This window comes from Rhinolophus ferrumequinum, chromosome 3 (genome assembly GCF_004115265.2).
Source record: "Rhinolophus ferrumequinum isolate MPI-CBG mRhiFer1 chromosome 3, mRhiFer1_v1.p, whole genome shotgun sequence".
Classification (NCBI taxonomy): Eukaryota; Metazoa; Chordata; class Mammalia; order Chiroptera; family Rhinolophidae; genus Rhinolophus; species Rhinolophus ferrumequinum.
In genome coordinates, this window is record NC_046286.1 from 32,961,481 (window position 1) to 32,985,065 (window position 23,585).

General features: G+C 35.3%; 1 pseudogene; it reads left to right on the plus strand.

Moving 5' to 3' along the window:
• Window positions 1-18,480: 18,480 nt before the first annotated feature.
• On the plus strand, window positions 18,481-22,839 carry LOC117020641 (coiled-coil domain-containing protein 112-like; annotated as a pseudogene).
• Window positions 22,840-23,585: the final 746 nt, after the last annotated feature.

The window sequence follows — 23,585 nt, forward strand, 5'->3', positions numbered from 1 at the left end:
GTGAATAAACAGCAGAAATTATTTTTAAAAAGAGATGATATTTCATGTTATATTTTTCTATTTTTGGTTTTTTAAATTCTAAATTGATTAGTCATTATTTTTGGGATTATCTACTTTAAACATTGTCTACTGACTTTCTTCCACGGTACATGAGGTTTAGCTCACTTACACTTTCCTAAACTCTCCTCTCTCCCTCCTGCCACATTAACTATTGAACTACTCTGAGCTCCTCTTTCAGTCACTTTTGTATCCCCAATAATATATACTCTCCCTGTACCTCTATCCTAGCAGTCAGACAGCCTATCTTGACTCCCCACTTTACGGTGAGGCCTCCAATCCCTTTCAGTGCCTTACTCTTCAAGCTTTGTTTTTACTTTCGTATTGGCAAGACTGAAAAAATTGCCTTTCTATAACCAGTTAAGTTTTCCATGCTTTGCCTTTGTTCAGATTTTAAAAGTTGAAAAATCAACAAGCGTTGCTTTACATGATCATAACTATGTGAATGTGGTTCGTTACTGGACCAAGCAGTGATTTACATGATAACATATACTTTTTGTGTGCCTCCTCCCCGTTTCAAAACTCCTAATTTCCTTTCCTTAGCCAATCCTTAGGTTTGTTCTTCCAGTTTCAAGGATACTGGTTTATGGAATATCCACTTCCCACCCCCATTCCACCCCCACCACACACACACACACACACTTTTTTTTTTTTTTTTAACTGCATACTTATTTCCGGACCTTACTTTGGGACTGATTTTGCTGCACAGAAGTCTTCTCTTCGTTGTCCCAGGATAAACTAACTGTTTGCTAGATCCTATGATTTTCTTATTCTTGGTTACTCTCCTGTTTTTTTCTGGGCCATCTTGAGGAACCTTGTAAAGAAGGATACATGGGAGATAAATTTTCCAAGTCCTTAGATATTTGAAAATACTTTTATTCTACCATCGTATTTGATTAATTCGGCTAGGTAAAGACTTTTAAATTCAGTATCAGTTTTCATCAGAATTTTAAAGTCAACGTTCCTTCCATGTTAGCAGTCAGTACTGCTATCTTTTCTCCCTGAAAATTTCTAGGATCTTCTCTTTATCCTTGGTGTTTTCAAATCTCTCAATGTTATGTTTCTGAATAGATGTTTATTTCCCTCATGCTGGACGTTTTCTAGTTCCTCTTAGTCTGAACACCTGTATCTATCCTCAGCTGTGGGATGTTCCTGTCTATTATTTCTTTGAGATTTTTCTGATCCCTAGTTTCTTTGTTTTCAATAGCCACATACAAATTTTCTAAGTGTTCTTTCTTGCTTTTTCACTGTTCCTTTTTCATAGATCCTGTTCTTTTTTTTTTTTAATTTATTGGGGTGACAATTGTTAGTAAAATTACATAGATTCCAGGTGTACAATTCTGTATCACATCATCTATAAATCCCATTGTGTGTTCACCACCCGGAGTCAGTTCTCCTTCCATCACCATATATTTGTAGATCCTATTCTTGCTATATGCATATAACATCCTTTAGCATATCTCTAATAGAATAAAGTTCTTTTCCATTTCTTAAATTATCTTTCTTGTTCTGGGGTATTTTATCACATTTATCTTGGTCTTATTATTTAACTATTTTCCCTCAACTGTCAGATAATTCATAGTTGTTTATTGCTTTAGAATAATGAAAAAGTGGACTGGAAATTATGTGTAAGTGGTGTCTCTAAAGGTAAATGGGTAGTGAGCTGGCCTTTAAGCTGAAGAATCCTTAAATACGAAGATAGAATAGGTTTTATCTAACATGTCAACATCTCTACCTAGGGTCTCCAAGACTATTTAATTTCTTTGGAAAATAACTGTTTAGTATAGATTTGGTTTTGGGCTAAGAGAAGGTGAGGAATGTAGGGTGACTATTTTATTTTTACATTTTAAATTAATTCTTTTTTATTTTTTATTGGCCCTATCCTACCCTGTTATACCTGGATTCTTTGTGTCCAGATCTCTTTATACACTTTTGCTCCTTCATCTGCTTTTGGACTTTCAGAAACTTACTGAACTCTTTTTGTCAACTACTGCCCTTTACCTTGTCCTATTTGATCTGTTTTATAATTTTACTATCACATTAATCCAGTCTTGGGAAAGAGAGTTGATCAACACATGTACTTAGTCTGTCATCTTGAACCACAATCAGAATCTACATCCTGTTTTTAATAAAAAGAATTAACTTCATTTTACTTGACATTAAAAGACACTGAAGTTAAACATTTTAAAGTTTTATGACATTTACATTGTTTTGTAACCAAAGTTCTCACTGTTCTTGTTCTATACTTAAATGGATTTAATGTTTATCACCTCTTTTTTTGCATGGATTTTATTTCAAGGAGTTTATAAAAAATACTTTGTAAATGCTGTATTCCCTGAGTTCTTTTATGCTAGAGCAGACTATGTGTCAATTTCCTTTCAACCTGAAGAACCCCTTGGCTGGTTATAGAACATTTACTTCACACTGTCACATGTTGTAACATACTCTCTGTTAGCATTCAAAATGGCAGGAGTCACCATTTACCATTGTGTCTTTATTCATTTCTTGATTGGCTAGATTCCATCACTGAGTCATTGTTTACCCCCTCATGAAAGCTAATGCATGCTATCATCTTTTTATTCTTTCACAGTTGAACATTATCTGTTTGTGGTCTTTATATATGAATTGAATCTTGCCTGGATGTAGTATTTTGGGATCAGATTTCTTTTCCTTTGGAGTTTAGTAGACATTGCTCCATTGTCCTCTAGCTTGAATGTTACTCTGGAGAAGACTGAGGCCAGTCTATTTTTGTTCTCAATTATAAGACACTTACTTTTTGTCTCTGAATGCCTGAAGAATTTTTTATTATTCTCAAAATTCAAGAAGAAGAATATGACTGAGAATTGATACTGTTGAATACACTTGTCTTGAAGTATGATATGAACTTTTGAGTTGTAGAGTCTCTTATTCTTGTATTTCAGGATCACTTTTCTATTTTCTTTTGGAATACTTTTTCTGATTCATTTATTGAGTTCTTCAACTCAGGGACACTTGTGTAATGTTATCTTTGACACACATGCACAGCTATTATCTTCTATTTCCATTAATCATTTTATCTTTTTCTTTTGATTTTACTGTGCTTATCTCAAGCCTTTCCTCTGTGTAAATAATTTATTTTTTAGCCATGTCCATTCAATTCCTTTCTGTTCATTATTTGTTTATTAGCTCTGTAATGGTGTTATTTTAGTTTCAATTTGTTTCCTTAAATTTTCAATTTCCATTTTATTTCACTCTGTATTGTTTCCATCTTATATTTAAACTCTTATTCTACTCAATTCATGTTCTTAATAAACTTCTGTATAGTATGAAACACTGGTGAGATGTTTTCCTATGTTCTTTAGACTCTGGTTGCTTTAGAGTTTCATAGAGATCATTTTTTGTTCTATTTGCATAGTTCTCATGTCATTATATGTTCATCTTGTTCGTATTTCCAATGAGTGCTGTATGCAAACGTTGTTTTAGTGTTGGTACCGTCTGGGTGAATTCTCCTTAAGTCTCTTTCCATATTCTCTGAGTCTGAGTGTCTTTCCCTAGAAGATACAGCTTGAGAGCTGGTTATTGAATTCTATACTTCTCAGTAGCCTGAGGATTTTGGTGTGCATATTTTGGGTGATGGGTAGGAGTAGGGACAGAGCTAAGTTGAGAATGGGTACAGCCTAGTTGTTTAAATATTTTATATTCTTATTAGCTTTTTCTATTGGAGCTATATGTTTTTTATTGAAGTGTTTGACATCTCCTACTATAGTTCTGGATTTGCCAATTTTACTCTGTAATCCTGTCAGTTTGCTCTAATGCAATGTTATATTATTAGGTCAAATTTTTTTATTATCTTGGTGATTATTCTCTGCTTTTTCTGATGCATCTTACGGTAAGATCTATTTAGTTTTCAAAACTTTATGTTCAAATTTTCTTTTTGGTTTGGTGTTAGGTGTACCTTTTATAATCAGCATGTAGGTATACTTATTGTTATTCCATTTGATAAACTCTGTCTTTTAATAGGGAGTTTTATCTATTTACATTCACTCTGGTATCTTATGTATTTAGGCTTATTTTTATCACCTTCTTTTGTGTTTTCTGCTTACCACCCATTTTCTTTGTTCCCCCCACCCCCAGCCACAAGCCTTTCTGTTGGATTGATAAATGGTTCTGTATTTTTCTTTTTCTTTCTTCTCTTCTCCTCTCCATCTCTTCCTCTTCCTCCAAATCCCCCATGTCCCCTATTCATCCTCCTTTTGATTCATCTATTGATTTGGAAGATATTAAGATTATTTCTATTTATATATTGTTTATCTAAAGTTTGCCTTTCTTCTCTCTTTTATGTATAGCAAATAAACAAAAATGAGAATTTGCGTAAGTGTACACTTTAATGAATCTTTACAAAGTAAATACACCTGTATAACAATCCTCATCAAGAAGTAGAATATTACCAGCACCCCAAGGCTCCCCTTATGCCCCTTCCAAGTCTCTCCCCTTCCCTTCCTAACAGTAACTACCATTCATAGATTAGCTTTCCCCATTTTGAACTTTATTTAAATGGAATAATATGAACTCTTTGTGTCTTACTCCTATTGTTCAATGCTATATTGCGAGGCCTATCTATGAGGTCAGATATACTGGTGACTCATTTATTTTACTTTTGTGGAGTATCCCATTGTATGAATGCACCACAATTTATTCATCCACTCTACTCTTGCTGGCTACTTAGATTGTTTGCAGTGTTTGGTAATTATGATAAATGCTGTTTTATACATTCCTGTTTCTGTCTTTTATTCATAGTTACATTGGGTATATATGTAGGAGTGAAATACTAGAATTGCTGGGTTATAGGCTATGCAAATATTCAGCTTTAGTAGTTACTGCCAAAGCATTTTCTGAAGTGTACCAACTTTACCAGTTACATCCTCATGAAAGGTCCAGATGCTCCATGTCCTCACCAATATGGGGCTCTACTAGTTTCTTTCGTTTTTACCCACTCTAAGTGTGTCCTTATATGTACACAATTTTCAATTCCCTGATGAATAATGATGTTGAGTATTTTATTGCTTATCATCTACGTATCTATTCTCTTTCATGAGTTACTTGTTCAATGTTCAAGGCCATTTTTTATGGGCTGTTTATTTTTATATTGCTTCATAGGAAATTTTTACATATTATGGATAATTATCTCTTATAAGATAAAATGTTGAAAATATCTTCCCAGTTTATGGCTTTCTTTCACTCTTTTATTGGGATCTTTTGATGAACAGAGGTTCTTAATTTTAATTATGTCTCATTTATCAATATTTTTCCTTAAATATTATTTGCCTATCCCAAAGTCATGAAGATATTTTCTGTTATCTTTTTTTTTTTACATATACATATGCCTCCCACCCAATCAAAAAAATTGACTTTTGTATATTACCTGAAGTAGAATATCAAGATTGTTTTTTCCCATATGGTTAATCAACGGATGCATCATCATTATTAAAAAACATTCCTTTCCTAATTTACTTATACTTTATCATAAAACAAATGGTCATACATGTTTCTATTCCATTTCATGTGTATATTTGTCTATTGGGCTAATACCAAACTATTGTAGCTTTACAATATATCTTGATGACTATTACAGCAAATCCTCCAATTTTATTATTCTTCAAAATTGACTTACCTAGTCTGAGTTCATTACATTTCCATATATAAATTAGATTCTCTGTCATCTGTTCTTTCACATATACATATACCTCCAACCCAATCAAATTTGTATGTTGTTAACCTCAACAAAAATACTTAAAATTTTTTAATGTACAAGCTATAAATTAATAAGTTAAATAAATTAATTATAAGTAAACTATAATATAGTCAGTAAGCTCCTTGACATCTGTCTGGGTAATGACTTTTTGGATCTGACTGAAAAGCAAGACGTCAAAAGCAAAAATAAACAAGTGGAACTACATTAAATTAAAGTTTTTGCACAGCAAAGGAAACCATCAACAAAATAAAAATACAACCAACTGAATGAGAGAAAATGTTTGCAAATCATATATCTGATAAAGGGCTAATATCTAAAATATATACAAAATTCATGCAATTTAAATAGCAAAAATCAAATAATCTGATTAAAAAATAGCCAGAGGATTCGAAAAGACATTTTTCCAAAGAAAACATCCAGTCAATATTAACATGAAAAGGTGCTCAATATCACAAATCATCAGGGAAATGAAAAGCAAAACCATGAAATACTACCTCATGCCTGTTAGAGTAGCTATTATTAAAAGGACAAGATTTAAGTGTTGGCAAGGACGTGCATTGTTGGTAGGAATATAAATTGGTGCAGCCACTATAGAAAACAGTATAGCGGTTCCTCAAAATCTAAAAATAGAACTACCATATGACCCAGTAATTCCATTTCTGGATACTTTTCTGAAACCAAAAAAAACTCCAAGACACACTAATTTGAAAAGATATATGCACCCCATGTTCATTGCAGCATTATTTACAATAGCAAAGATATAGAAACAACCTGAGTCAATTGATTGGATGAATGGATAAAGAAAATGTGATACACACGTGCGCAAATACTATCCAGATATAAAAAGAATAAAATTTGCCATTTGAAACAACAGGGATGGAGCTTGAGGGCATTATGTTAAATAAGTCAGACAGAGAAAGGCTGATACTGTATGATTTCACTTATATGTGGAATCTAAAAACAAAACAAATAACCCTCCCTACACCCCGCTCCGCCAAGCTCACAGATACAGTAAACAGACTGCTGGTTGCTACAAGGATTGGGGGGCGAAATGGGTGAAGGGAGCCAAAAGATACAAACTTCCATCCATAAAATAAATAACTCATGGGAATATAATGTACAGCACAGTGTGTACATTTAATAATACTGTATCGCATATTTGAAAGTTGCTGAAAGAGTAAATTGTAAAAATCATCACCACAAGAGAAAAATTTATAACTATGTATGGTAATGGATGTTAACTAGACTTATTGTGGTGATCATTTCACAATGTATGTAGATATCAAATCATTGTGTTGTACATCTGAAACTATTAAATGTCAATTACACCTCAAAAAAGAGTAGATGTAGTGTAGACTCTGAAACCGTATCAATAAACTTTTACATGCTGTTAAAAAAATAATTATAGTTTATTTCTAAAATGATCTAAAGTGATCTAGTATTTTTATCCTCTTCGTAAGCCCCAAAACCTAAACAAACATATCAATTATAGGTTGAATATCTATTTTCGAGCACTTTGTGGGGTTTTTTTTTTTTTGCCTAGTTATCTGGATACAATATTCTAAATTGACAGTTCATTATGAATATATTTCTCTATTATTTTATGATATATATTATATATATATATATATATATATATATATATATATATATATATATATATATATATTGCTGCTGGTGAGAAACCTGCTTGGTTTAAAGTTTAATTAACCATTTTTGTTGGTAACCTGCCTTTTCTCCTGGAAGTTGGTAAGAGTGTCCCTTAATTCTTGATGTTTTCCAGTTTAACTATGATGACTCTAGGTGTGAATATATTTTTATACAGTCACTCCTCTGGATCCATGGGTTCTGCATCCACAGATTCAACCAACTGTGGATCGAAAATATTTGAAAAAAAATTATGTTGTTGCTGGCGTGTACTATGTAATTAGGCCTATGATGGTTATGTTTGCACTGAACATGTACAGACTTTATTTTCTTGTCACTATTTCCTAAACAATGCAGTCTAACAACTATTTACACAGCATTAACATTGTGTTAGGCATTATAGTAATCTAAAGTAGATTTAAGGTATATGGGAGGATGTGCATAGGTTATATGTAAATGCTACACCATTTTATATGAAAGACTTGAGCATCAGTGGATTTGGGTATCTGTGGGGGTTCCTCCACAAATACCAAGGGATAACTGTAGGTCCTTCTTATTTTACAGTTCACTTTCAAATTGAGGATGCACGTCTTTATTTAAATTTGGAAAATTCACAGCTCTTTTCCCTTCAAATATTACTTCTTTGTGACTTTCTCTATTCTTCCCTTTTGGCAGTCTTATTTGTCTTTCAGTCTGTTGTATATATTTCTTAACACTTGGGTGACTATATAATTTATTGTCTAAACTGGGACATATTTCATAGTTAAATGGAGTGCCACCAATAATTATATCAGGACAACAGATATAAATTGGAACTCTCCCGGGCATACTGAGGTATACGATCTCTCTACTTAACATTCTTTCATATTTTATTCCCTATGCTGTGATCTGGATAAATCCACTGTAATACTTTCCAATTTATTATTTTTTTCTTTATTGCCTTTGCTCCAAAGTTTACCACAACTTTTCAATTTTTTACTTTTTTTTTAGAAAAATAATTTATTCACTATTCACAATGATTATTGCTCAAATAGTCATTATTTTAGCAAGGACTTGCAAATGCTTGCCATTTTACAGGCACAATGTCACTGAGAGGACACAGCCAGACATGTTTTCCAAAAAGTCACCTTGGATGATTTTTTTTTTTTAAGTGTAAACAAACTTGACTCAAAATGTATTCAATGGCTTATGTAAATGCTTTACATAATGTATTACATGTGAGAAAAAGAATTTGTCTATTCACTTAGTCCAACATATTTTGTTGGTGTCCTCATTTTGTGCTGTTTTAGCTAGAGGATACTTTCCCTTTACATAGCACTTACTTTTTTTAAAATTTAGCTTTTAATTACAGTTGACATACAATATTATATTAGCTTCAGGTATACGACATAGTGATTAGACACTTATATACCTTACAAAGTGATCACTCTGATAAGTCTAGTACCCATCTGACACCATACCTAGTTATTACAAAATTATTGACTACATTCCTTATGCTGTACTTTATATGCCTGTGACTATTTTTATCACTGAAATCTTCCCATTTGAGACAACATGGATGGACTTAAGATAGTATTATGCTAAGCAAAATATGTCAGACGAAGACAAATACCATATGATTTCATTTATGTGTGGAATATTAAAAACAAAATAAACACAAAAAAAACAGAAACACATTCATAGATCCAGAGAACAAATTGATAATTGCCAGATGGGAAAGGATTTAGAGGGATGGGTGAAAAAGTTCAAAGGGATTAAGAATTTTTTATTTCAACCAATAGATTTTTAATTTTCAAGCTGTCTAGTCATTCTACTTTTAATTAAAACTGACTTGTTTAACTTGTCTATTTTTCATATTGTAAAAAAATTCATATAATGTTTTCATTTTTCTCCTTAAGCATTCAAAGCATACTTATTCTAAAGTTTTGGCTAGACAGCTCTATAAAATTTCACCTGGAATGAAATTACATTGCAATTGCTGATTTTTGGCTGGATCACTTTTAATAGCATTAGAATTCTTCAAGTGTTTTAAAATTTTGTTTTGTAGCCTCATTTTAAACCACATTCCCCTCGGCCCCCATCTTTTTCTTCACACTTCTCTGTCTGGTGGTTTGGAAGCTTCGTTCTCTCAACTTCCTAAACCCTACCCCATAACCAGATACGGTACAGCCTTGCAGAACACCTGTCCAATGTTTCGGCAGGGACATGACATCAGGTCCCAGGCCAGGGGCACTTGGCACAGTTACTCAGGTGCACAGCGTGTTTGGTCCTCTCGCTTTTAAAGCGCTCTACAAAACTATCACCCCAGGCAGTGGGTGGCTGCAGATTTTCAAACTCCTTTCACCAGAAGGAGCCCCACTTAGCCCATTTTCAAACCTGGATCCAGTCTTCTGATTTCCATGGAACACCTTCAATCTTTCCTTCCCTGAATTCCCAACTGCCACTGTCTACTTCAGGATTGGAGCCCAGTGAGGCTGCAGCCTCAGTTCTATTTAATTCTTTACATTTTTCTTCTGTTTCTGGTACACAGGGATGCTTAACAGGTTTTGAACCCAGACATGTGTTTTGGGTTTTCCCTTACATATTTTCATATGCTTTTGTTGTGTATTGGATCAGAGGAGGTACATTAAAGCATGAACTGTTCTATTTTGACCAGCATACACATAATTTTGAAGTGAAGAAGTAAATTGTATTTCTTTTAAGCTAACACAGGTGATTATAAAATACCCAGATTTACCAAATTTGGAAGTCAGAGACGGATTTTCTTTGTACAAGTCTCTGAAACATTTTTGTAAATGTACAATACTAAGTGGTAGTACTAACGGGCTGAATAGAACCTTTCATACATAGAATCACTTAAAATATTTTTGGCCAATATGCAATAATTTCTTTTTAAAATTACATCATGTAGAAATTTTTCTACGAGCTGAAGCACTTTTTGGTGTTATATGACATTATGACTTGGCTATTTTGAAATTAGAGATATTTTACTCAGTTAAAAAAGACAAAAGATTAAATTTTCTATGTACAAATAATTGTGTAACCTACAAAAGAAAAAGAAAGAAAAGGAGGAAAAGCATATTCACTCAAGTTCTTTGAACAGTGCCTGGCTCTCAGTAAATATCTGTGGAAAAAATGAATGGATAATATCTGAGCCTCACGCTACTTCTGGTTACACTACTGGAGTAGAGGGAATGGGGTAGGGAGCACACTGTAGAGGGGACGGGGATTAGGACAGCATCGAAGCTCACAGATATAAGGTAATAGATCAGGTGAGAGTGAGAAGTGAAGTGAAGGATAGGGTTAGTGTAATTGTCAGAGTGTTTGCTTTATAACCTGGTTGTAAAAAACAGTGATTTTTTTTTGATTTTGACATTTTTATATGGTTGTGAGTTTTCTGAGTCACATCACAACCATTATGTCAACTCAGCCATGTCTAAGTGTCCTACGTCCCATTTTGAGACTGTCTTACTGAGCTCTCCTCACTACTCAGCAGTGAGGAGAGACAGGCCACAGGGTGAGGTTGTATGTGGACAGCATGCACACTGTGAAGGGAACACGTTTGGACGACAGAAGTGCATGAGTCAGCTCCCTGGTGCAGTGCCTGGATTCTGGGTGCTAAGACAAGGTCATGGCACACTGGCATGGGTGGTCAGCAGTTTCCCCGCAGTATAGTTTTACCATTCATACCCACTCAAGCCCATTGAGAAGAATCAAAGGAATAAGGGTGGATCTTGAAAGCATCAGCCAGACAGAATGACTACAGCTAAGTCACTGTAGCCTCAGCCTAGCTCTGCTCCCATCCCAGCCGTTGTACACTATGAGCGCATGCACCCTCCTTTTCTAAATTGTTCTGTGAGAAGCAAGAACCTCTCTTTGGATTGCTTAATCCTAAGATCCACTCCTGAAAGAGCGGTTCAATAACTATTGACTCAACTGCTTTATATTAAAGGGCACAAAATTTCACAATAGTGTGTGTGACAATATTTTGATGATCAGGCCTCACTCAGCATTACAAAGCTTTCTGTGAGTCAGTGTATACCTTAAGCCACAACATACTCTACAGCTGAACATGAACATATCTCCTTTAATTCCTCTCACAGGTTAACACTTGCTCTCAGTTTATCATTAGCCAAAGACTGACAGCAAACTAAACTTTGAGAAACTTTCTGAATAGGTGAGGAAACCAGTTGCAGGAGGTTCGAATGACTCTTACTTCTTAGACTGGTTTCCAGGGGTTGTAACACTGTGAAGAAGCTGGACCAAGACTAATCAATCAGAATTAAATACTGAATCAGAGAGACAGGAAGGGGAGTTATGCCACAAATCGTCATGTTTGTTGATTCGTTGCTATAGTATTAACAGTGAAAAGAGTTATACTTGCTTCTCTAATACCCATGTCATTGGAAAGGATCGCCGGGTGGTAGTTTCCTCTTCTCCGTGATTCATATATTATCTAACAGGGAGGAAGAGAACTTATGTTTGGACTCTTGTGCACAGGATTTTCCTTACATTGCTTTTTTTTTCATCCTCATATCAATTGTCACCTCCCTTTTATACATACAGACATTATAGATGGCCAAGCTTTCAGTGAGAGCTAGAACTGAAACGCAGGAAGGCCGCAACATAATGGGTAGACTGTTGAACCCAGCTCTCAGTTTAGTCACTTGATTCTGTGTACTTTTGTCAAGTTGCTTCACCTTCTTGTGCCTCAGTTAACTCAGTTTTAAACCTGGAATAATAATCATACCTCCTCCGAAGGTTATGCGTTAAGTAAAGCATTCTCAGTACAGCTTGACACACAGGCATTTTTCTTTTGTTATTGGTGGGAATATAAATTGGTGTTCCCTCTTTGGAAGGCAATTTGGTAATTGTTTAAACGTGAAGTCTAATATATCAGTAGTATTACAATTGTTAAAATTTGTGATATAATTGAGAAATATATGGAAAAATTAAAAATTTAAATTTAAAATGCGCATCTCCTTTGACCCAGCAATTCTGATTTAGGAGTTTATACTCCAGCTGTACTAACACATGTGCACAAAAGTATTTACACACAATGTTCATTTCAGCACTGTTAATAATAGCAAAGACGGGGGGGAATACATAGAAGTATTAATGGGGAACAGTTTAAATAAATTAAGATACATACAACGTACAGTATGACCTCCAAGATATGTTGCTAATTGAAACAAAAGGTGGCACAGGATATTACTTGTACAATTTTGCCATTTGTTTTCAGAGTGTGTGTGTGTGTGTGTGTGTGTGTGTGTGTGTGTATACAATCAAGCTCCATATAACGATGTTTTAGTCAACAATAATGGAGCTGCAGTATTCCTGTCACCTAGTAGCACTGTCATAATATTGTAATGCAATGCTACACTATTTTGAAATAAATTGAGGGTTGCCTAAGTGCACAGTTATGTCCTAGGCCTTCACATTCACTCACCACTCACTCACTGACTCACCCAGAGCAACTTCCAGTCCTGCAAGCTCCACGGTAAGTGCCCTACACAGGGGTACCATTTTTTGCTTTATACCATATTTTTACTTTATTTTTTTCTGTGTTCAGAAATAGATATTTACCATTGTGTTACAGTTGCCTACAGTCCTCAGTACAGTCACACGCTGTACAGGTTTGCAGCCCAGGAGCAATAGGCTATGCCACACAGCCTCGGTGTATAGTGGGCTATGTCATCTAGGCTTGTGTAAGTGCCCTCTGTGATGTTCACACGACGACAAAATCACCTAAGGACATATTTCTCAGAAAATATCCACATCAAGTGACGCATGACTGTAATACAAACATCAATACTTGTGTGTGCATTAAGTAGACCTGAATTTATACACAAGAAATTGGTTATCATTGGTAGCCTTTGGAGAAGGACGTTGGGGACTTTGTGACTAGGATCAGGAGAATTACTTTTCATTGCATATTTGTTTGCACTTAATTTTTTATGCAAATTTTTCTCAATAAAAAGGAACTGATTAACAAAAAAACTACTCTATTGCATTACTGATCTAAGGAGAATCACCAGCTACTGATATGCACGTGGACTGAGATAATCCCTTCATCCTGTAGGTAGTACTTTTGTGCAGTTTAGGGGTATGTGAGAATCAGGCTGCCCGGTGAAGGGCAGCGCATAGTCATTTCCAAGATCCAGAGGACGCCTCTGAATGTGAAAGACAGACTTGGACTCACTACGCTTTCGTCAGTATTAGAATTAGGCTTCAAAACAAACATCTGGAACACATTTTGGTATTTCTTTGATATCTATGACTCTCCTCTCTAAATCCTACTGTTTCTTCAGCTTCATCTCTTTATTAGTCAGCTCAGGCTAGTATAACAAAATATCAACAGACTGGGTGGCTTAAAAAGCGGCAGTTCATTTCTCACAGCTCGGGAGGCTGAGAAGTCCAAGATCAAGGTGCTGGCCTATTCAGTCCCCTGAATTCCCTGGTAAAGGCCCTTTTCCTGACTTGCAGGTGGCCACCTTCTCACTGTGTCCTCACGTGGGGGTGCAGGGGTAGACAGCAAGCTCTGTGGTGTCTCCTTATCAGGACACTAATCCCATCAAGGGTCTTCACCCTTATGACCTAATCTAAACCTAATTACCTACGAAAAGCTACATCTTCAAATACCATTACATAGGGCTTAGCACTTGAAGATACGAATTATTGGGGGACACAATTCAGTCCATAGCACATCTCTAATTTTCATTTCAGCTAAAATATTAAGTTTATTAATTCTGTAATATTAACTGTATCACCACTTTGTTGGTTTCTAAAATTCATGAAATTTCCTTAATTACCATACAGAATGCCTGCATCCCAGGTCAACTGCCTAGAATTCATAGCTTTAAACGCCCTGTTTAAATGGTACATATTGAAAGTTTGTCAGAGAGGTAGTTGGGAAACACTGTCTTAGGTTATGCATCTATTCAAATTCTATATACTCCAAATTCTCCTCCTAATGTAATTTCCTCAAAAAGGCCTTCCCTCATACTACTGAAATAACGGGACACTCCTCTACCTTTTTAACTCTTGATAACAGTGTTAATTTTCTTCTTGGCATCTATCACAATTTGTAACTACTTTATTTTTATATCTTTTTTACTTTATATTCTGATTCCTCTATTAAAATACAAGCTCCATGAAGACAGGGACTATGGCTGTTTGTTCACAAACGTGTCCCCATACCCAGCACAAACATTAAATATGAACCAACGTCCTTGGATCAAGTCAGATCATAAGAAGGATATGTATTTGGGCAATGACATATTTGTCACCGCTTTTATGGAACTCTCAGTCATTGGCCATGGGTTTTTATCTTAGGTCGCTCTCAAAAGTAGTCATGAAAATTCAATTTATCTACTTGGTGTGAATCCAATATTGAAGTTATTGCTGATTGTGTCTTATTCCCTCTATTATCACACAGGAGCTATGACTCTAACCAGAAAAAAATTTGTCTCCCAATATTTGTAGGTAATTACTTCAGATAACATTTAATGATACATTTTGTTTGTTTGTTTTTGTACTTTTTGAAGTTTCCCTCTCCATCATGGCTAGGAGGAAGCTCTAGGTTTTATGCTCAAACATAGCCACCCTGTAGTGAGTGACATGTATGACTGGCATATGCTTTCCCCTCCCTCTTTTGGCTCTACTTTATGAATCTTATTGTAAATATCTCCTCTTTCTCTTTTTGAATAATCCATCTCAAATACTTCCCGGATAAATTGAAATGTAAGTACATTAAATTGATGACAATAAATTCTAGTTTTTCTATTATGTTATTATTTTTCCATTGTACAAGGTCTTCATTGCTAAGATTTGCGACTATGACATATTTTGTTATTTTTTGTTCAATACTATCACCATCTGGTCTCTCTCTGTCTGTAATCTTTTCCCTATTTTCTCCTCTTCCCTCCCACCAAAATGCTGTCACCAAAGACATCTTTCTTTACCACTATACTACTGTTGCTGCCACCTCCTGTATCACGCACTGTCCCGTAAGATCTTGCAGGGTGCCACAAGCAGTTGCTTCTTCGGTTTGTACCCAGCGTTGCTGTCGCTTCTTTGTCCTATTTATAGCATCCTCTTGGCTTCATCTTCTCTTCTTTATTTTACAACACCTCTAATGTTCCTGCCACATAAACTACTACCAATATAAAATCCCACGTCATTTGTTAATTCTTGAAACTCACTTACTTATACAAATCCGTTTAAGCCTCAGAAATAATACTCATCTATCACTACCCAAATTTTCTGGATATAGATAGATTATAATTATAGTGCTTTATTATATTAATTCTATTGGTGAATAGTTCTATGTAACTAAAATAAAGCATTAGAAGTAGTTCTTTAAACCGCTCTGCCTCAACCAAAAATATGATTAAATAAGTGTGTGTGTGTGTGTGTGTGTGTGTGTGTGTGTGTGTGTTTTCCCCAAAGTCCTTTCAGGATGATGTAACATAATAAATTTAGCAGAAAAAGAATTATAATTGAGTACAGTGCTCCAAATTTATTACTTAGTACAGGACATAGCAGGTACTAAATTGAACTGAAGAATAAAACTAAAGGATGTATCATAGGAAAATCAAGCGGAATCTTGTAAAATTAAAGACTCTGCCTTCATATAAATTGTTCAGTAGACGGCATTTGACTAGGACTGTGGAAGAAAACTGCAAAGCCTTTTTACTTTAGACATGGTTGCATTCATTGACATGCTTCAACCTGGTGATAAATCAGCTTGGAAACCTTTTACATAAAGAGATGTCACTATAAATTAGCTTTTACATTTTATCTTAAGTAGTATCATCATAAAATATTTAATCAAGACACTAAAACTGTCAAAGTAGGTGGATAATTTGAGAGCTAGTGTTTTAAAAAATCCGATTCTTTCATGTCGGGCTATTTCCTTGTATATAAATTTTGATCTGTAAATTTACCAGAACTTGCCACGATAGATAATTTGTTCAGAAATTATAACTATCACAAATGCTTGGCATTCATTGATGTTAATTAAATACTTTGTTAAACACTAACAAGAACAGACTAAATTTAAAGAAAATAACACATCAAAATGCTTTGTCCTATTTTGTTCTGACACAGAAAGAAAATATCCTTGCTGTACAGCTGAATTTTTCTGAATTTCTTTTAGTTATCTATCTTTCTATGTATTTCTCAATTATGTCACAAATTTTAACAATAGATTTCATATACAAAACTGAATTTGATTTTTGCCACACCCTTATTAGGCAGGGAGAGTAGGAAACAGATTAAAAAAAACTGAAGCTTTGATGGGTCACTGGGTGCCCCTTCTGTCCTGGTTTTTTAAACTTCAGAAGGCAGCAAGAGCTCATCTTTTGGCTGCTTGCCAGGGTTACCATCTTGCTTGTTTCTTTTTAGTGGTGGATCCTTGTTTACATTTTCACTGGCTCTTTGACCCACAGGCTGCACCAGTTACCTGTTGCCTGCCTCAGACTATTCTTGCCTTGGTGACTTGTTTATCTCTGAATTCTGACATTGATCTTTGACTTTACTGTTTGCTCTTTGCCTCCATGCAAGGGCAGAGGCCATGGAAGCCACTTCCTGCCATCATCCCCAGTCCCTTGAGCCTATCTGAGCAGGGCCAGCTCTGTCCCATCCCCCTCCACCCCTCACCCCCCAACACACACATACACCACAACAGGGAGGTCAGAGGGAAATCAGACACCCAGCTGGGGAGCAATGAAATCCAGATGATAACTCAAGTAAAAGCACTTTTAGAAAATGCCATGAAAATTGTAGAAAATGACAACCATCACAAATTCTTGACTATTATCAATCATTACCACACTGGCTAGATTGATCAAAAAAACAATTACTATGAAGGCAGATTTTATATTTTAAAACTGAAGTAATGAATTCCCCTGGTATAGGTTTGAAACAACATCTGTTGACTTCATTAGGGAAGAAATGCTTCAAGGATGAATTCTTTCCCTAAACTTGGATGTCTTTTCAACAGATGATACATCTGAAACAATAGGTAGGGAGCAGGTGTGTGATGGTCTGAGTCTTAGCTTGCATTTGGCAAAACTCAGACTACAGAGTGAAACCATTAGAGATGTTGTCAGTAAGACTGATGATGTTATGCATTTTGAAATTGTCCTTGACATATTACATAAAATGCACAATTTATAAAGACACATCATGAATCGTAGCAAAATGTAACACATAATACACCCTTTTTCAGGGGCAAGGATTATATTAGTTCAGTGAGGAACATTCTCATTGTGTTAAGACAGGTTCTGAAATAATTCTACCAAACTGTCATTGTAAACAGTTCACAGAGTCAAGTAAAAAGAGAAGCACAAATGAACTGAGAGGAGGTTATTTAAATAATGGATAATGAACCTGAATCCTGAGTGCCACCCCAATGTATTAACCTGGGCTTCTTAAGCAGCAGGGCATTTGCCTTGTGTAGAAGAAGAAACCAGAGACATATCTTTCTAGATCGACTGGGTCAAGCTCTTTGTCTCTCCTGACCCCAATCATTGATAATTTAAATACTATTTTATATTAAAACAGAAACACATATATGATGAAGTATAATTTTAAATCCCCACAGATTTTTTTTTTAATTTATTTTTTTAAATTTTATTTTTTAAATTTATTGGGGTGACAATTGTTAGTAAAATTACATAGATTTCAGGTGTGCAATTCTGTATCACATCATCTATAAATTACATTGTGTGTTCACCACCCAGAGTCAGTTCCCCTTCCATCCCCATATATTTGATCCCCCTTACCCTCATCTCCCACCCCCCAACCCCCTTACCCTCTGGTAACCACTAAATTACATTCCCCATATTAATTTTCAAACCCCGTGGCCATCCTGTGGTCACCGACTGCCCTCCAATCCCCTCACCCTCCTCCCCACCCCCCACAGATTTTTTTTTTTTAAATGAAGAGTAAAAATTCAAAGAAATCTTGTGCTTGTATCGATTCGCCTCGCCTCCAACTAATGGTATGCCTCCATCTGCCTTTGACTTAAGGATACCGACATGGATATGTTGGAAAAAATGGAAAGATACAGTAGTCACTCCTTCCCTGCAGAGCATATGTTCCAAGACCTCCGGTGGATGCCTGAAACCACAGATAATACCAAACCCGTTATATACAGACAGTCCCTGACTTAACAATTTTTTTACTTTACCATGGTGCTAAAGTGATATGCATTCAGTAGAAACTGTACTTCGAATTTTGAATGTTGATCTTTTCCTAGGCTAGTGCTATGTGGTACAATACTCTCGTGCTGCTGGGCAGTGGCGTGGGCCGCAGTGAGCCACAGCTCTGTCAGCCACGTAATCACGACAGTCAACAACCAGTGCTCTATAGTGTAGTCACTGTGTAGGATGATTTTGCCCAACTATAGGCTGATCTATGTGTTCTGAGCATAGCTGGGCTAGGCTAAGCTGTGATGTTTGGTAGGTTGAGTGTGTTAAATGCATTTTCAACTTAACAATATTTCAACTTGCAATGGGTTTACCAGGCTGTAACCCCATCGTAAGTGAAGGAGCCTCGGCACTATGTTTTTTTCCTACACATACATGCCTATGATAAAGTTTAATTTATAAATTAGGCACAGTAAGACATTAACAACAATAACTAATAATAAAATAGAACAATTATAGCAAGTACTGTGATACCATGACAGTCAATCTGATAACTGAGAGGACTACAGAGTGACTACTGGCTGGGGAGCATATACAGCGTGGACATGCGGGACAAAGGAATGATTCACGACCTGAGTGGGATGGAGCAGACAGTACAACATTTCATCATGCTACTGAGAATGGCACATGACTTACAACTTATGAATTGTTTATTTCTGGAATTTTCTACTTAATATTTTCAGACCACAAGTGATTGTGGGTAACTGAAACTACAGAAAGCAAAACAAGTGATGGGGGCAGTGGATTACTGAACTAAGAAAGTGCGTATCTAAGTATGGAGTCAAAATGGACTGGCAGAGCACAACCTCAGGAATCCTGGCGCAACTCCAGAGACCAAGGCTGAAATCCATGCAAGTCTCAATTTTCCTTCCTCATTTCCTCCCGTCCTTTCTTTCCACAGAACTAAAGCAGAAAGTCATTGAATTTCAGGGTTCAGAGAGATTTTTTTAGGACCATTAAATCCAATCTTCGTATTACATAAAATTTAATTAATGGTTTTCAAGAGTCTTTTGGAATACTTTCAATGACAGGAAACTCATTACTTTGTAAGGAAGCTCTTTCTACCTTCCAAGTGTACTTTCTAAACAATTCATTAAATGTGAATTGTTTAGAAAGTACAGCCTTGGTATGAACACTGGTTTCTAAGGTCAAATATAAGAAGGAAAGTTGGCCTTAGAAGTCTATTTATCCTGGCTTCTCATTCAGGGCTATTTTTACGAAACTTTAGTGGAAATAATTATAAGTTGGTCTAAAAGAAACTAGCTTAGCAGAACTCTGGAAGTCCCAATTCAAGCTGGGGAGGGGTGGGGAAAAGAACAAATGACATCACAGGAAGTTATGTAATCTAATTCAGTTGTGAAATATTAGAACCACTGACCACCTCCGAAGACTGGACAGGAAGTTCTTACTCCACTTTTGGGGCATAGAGCTTCTTTACTGAAGAATACTTCCTCCTTCGGTCCTCATGCTCCTCTCCTGAGTACCAGCATTTGCAGGTAGCCCAGACACACACTATTATCTCAAGGGAAACAAATGTTTAAAGCTATTGTCCTATTTTTGAATCAACAAAATTAAATAATTTATAATAAATCATAGGTGATCCTAGAACTATACAAAAATATTTACAAAAAATCACAATGATTCAATAATTACCCTCAGTTCTAGAACGTCAACTGCATGTGACTTTCAAAAAAAAAAATCGTAGAACATAATTTTGAAGTGATAAAAAGATTTTACCTGTAATTAAGCAATTGATTCTTGTCTCATATCAAGTGCAGAACTTCTCTAAAGATTTTACTTGCATTTTGTACATTTTTTTCATAATATCCACCATGCTAGCATATCATCACCACTCGCCTTTAATGCCATATTAACTGAAAACTCTACAACAAGGATATGATATGTATGAAAGCAAACCATATTTGGGGATCCACAACCTGACATTCAGCTCCTGCTCATCTTACCTGAAAGGAAGGCTTACAGTGGATGTGCCTGGAGTTTTCAAACTCTTCTCATTAGAGAGACCTATGAGGAAAATCATCCTATTCATACAGCACAAATGAAACTCTAGTGACCCAAACCTTTTTTAAGTATGATTGGACATCCCAGGATAATGAGGCATGTGAAAAATACCAGTAGCATTGAAAAGAATAAGCAAATAGAAAAACATGAGCATACAAAAAAACTGCCTAGAGATAACAATCTAAGCTTTAAATTATTCCAAGTTTAGATCTAAGTTCAATCATAACAGCTGTGTGAGGTGTACTGTATTATTCAATTTCAGTGATGAAGAAATTAAGGCATAGTTCACCCTGCCTCTCCCTCTGCTGCATTCACAGGCCCACACCACACACGTCCAGAACCGTCTGCTGGTTCCTTAGTGGCCCCCACACAAATGCTAGGCCTGCGCCGCCAGAGTGTCCCAAGCAATTGTGTCAGAGACGGCTGCCCTCACAGTGGTCATGGCACAGAATGATGGATGTTTTCATACTTCAGATGGAATTCCACCTGTTCAGCTTCAAAGCCAGAAGTAGAAATCTAGCTAATCAGACTTAGAAAGCAAAGATCTCACATACAGGAGAAACAATTTAAAATCAAGTAGTTAACAGAAAAATGATAAACTCAGTCATTTCCAAAAAATAAAATAAAATAACAAACAAATAAATAAAAACACTTCAGAATTGAGCACAGTGTGGTGGAAGAATTAGAAAATAAGTTATCAGCAGGAAAATAGAACGAGCAAAAATCCAACAACAAGCCCAAATACATAATGATGTAAAAAGACTTCAGCATCAGTTAAAAGAAGTGACACACCTGATTTGTTAAAAAGCTCAGAGAAATAATGGAAACAGTTGAAAGTCCAATGAACACTTTTAAATAAGCAGGAAGGCTTATTAAAGAAGAGAAAACTAATAATGAGTTGAGTGCCGTATCAAGAAAAATTGACACATGGCACTGGGTCATTCAGAAACAGACAGTTTGCAGAGCACTGTCAAGCAAAGTTCCTGGGGACAAAGTACCATCATGCACTTTTCCAGGGGAAGTGGCAGACCCTGAAAATTTCCTTTAGTAAACAGGAAGGCGACCAGGGCACTGTATGATTACGGTCACCAGAACTTTGTGAAAGTGAGAAACAAAGAGAAGCCAACATATATAGGACAAGTTCTAGAATGCTATCCTGGAAGAACACAGGATGAAGTGCAACAGTGTGAGAAACTATAAAAATTTCTGACTCTAGAAGAAAGATAAAAGTGTATTGAGAATTGGAAAACTATGTATCAGCTATATATACGATGTCAGAGGGGTAGCAGACTTGGGGGGTTATCACTTCGTGAGGGGTGTAAATGTCTAATCATTATGTTGTTTTTGTACACCTGAAACTAATATAATAAAAAAGAGAAAGACAAAAAGGAATTGGAAAACTAAACGCAGCAAAAAGGAGAAAATTTTCAATTTAAACACCGGGGATATACCTATGCTTCTTCATAATAAATATGAAGATGATCAAAAGCAAAAAAGAGGAACAATGAAGAAACAGAAATTGCAGTTGAAGTTTGCAAAAAAAAACCCAGAAAAGTATACAAATGTCAATGAAATGTTTCTCACATTTAAAGAAGTTAAGAGGAAGAGAAAGAGAAAACTTAGCAGAAAGAACCCCAATGCCAGTTTAAACTAAAATTACAATCAGAAAGTTATAACCAAGAGAAGAAAAAACAAAAGAACTTTTGAGGCTTGAAAAGGAGGTGAGGGAAAAGGCAGGAAAAAAAAAAAAGGAACTTCTGATGAAATTTTCAGGTTTCAAGACAAGATTTACATCAATTTGAATTGAAAACTCAATTTGAATTGAAGACAGGCAAAGGAAGATGAAAAGTCAGAATAAACAAAGACTAGAAAAATTAAGAGTGAAAATATCGGGGGTGCCAAAAAAATGTATACACATAACTTGTATTTACATCTTTTGTTATTGGTATATATTGAGTATTACAATTTTAATACAGTTTTTTTTCCTTTCTTAAAGCATGTATACATTTTTTTGGTACCCTCTGTATGTTGGTAGAGATCTCTTTAAGCTTTACCAACTTAACAAAGGTTGGAAAGAATAAACTAAAGATATAGGACCTTCAAGTTCTGGGCCATTTCTACATATTCCACAATAGGGCTATCCCAACGTGGAGGCAAAGAGAATAGAGAAGATTATAAGATAATGAAATTGGTACATAGTTGATGAGAATATTAGCATATTCAGTTACTCTGGGATATATCGTGACTAACCATGTTAAGTATCACTAATCAATTAAGTATCACTTGATTGGTAGCCTAATAATTAATTGATTAGGCTACTAATTGATTAGTAGCCTAATCAATTAATTATTATATTGTATGTGGATTGACAAGTATTAAGTTCCATAGTCACACCGACATTAATATTTCCTATTTATACTAAGAGGGCATTTAGTTTATACGGTTGCTATTATTGATGTAAAAGCTATTTAAATAAGTTTATGTTACAAACACTTATTTTATTTAATGCATAGGACATTTAAAAGGTATTTTGTTTTTTGTTTATGGCATAAATTTAATTGGGACAATTTTAGAGTGACATTTTTTAAACCAAAAATTTGCAACTTTTAGAACTTAGAAGTGAGTTGGCTTGAGCAACAAAAATGTAAGGTTTTCTTTTTAGAGTTATAAAAAGTTAATACTTTTTCTAAGTTTAACAAATTGATAGGCAATTCCTGTATTCTTGTATAATAAGCATTTTGTATTTGTTTGAACCGAAAGAAAGAAAGAAAGAAAGGAAAGAAAGGAAAGAAAGGAAAGAAAGGAAAGAAAGGAAAGAAAGGAAAGAAAGGAAAGAAAGGAAAGAAAGAAAGAAAGAAAGAAAATGAAAAAGAAACTAAAACAGACAAACTCCCCAAAGGACACTAAGTCAT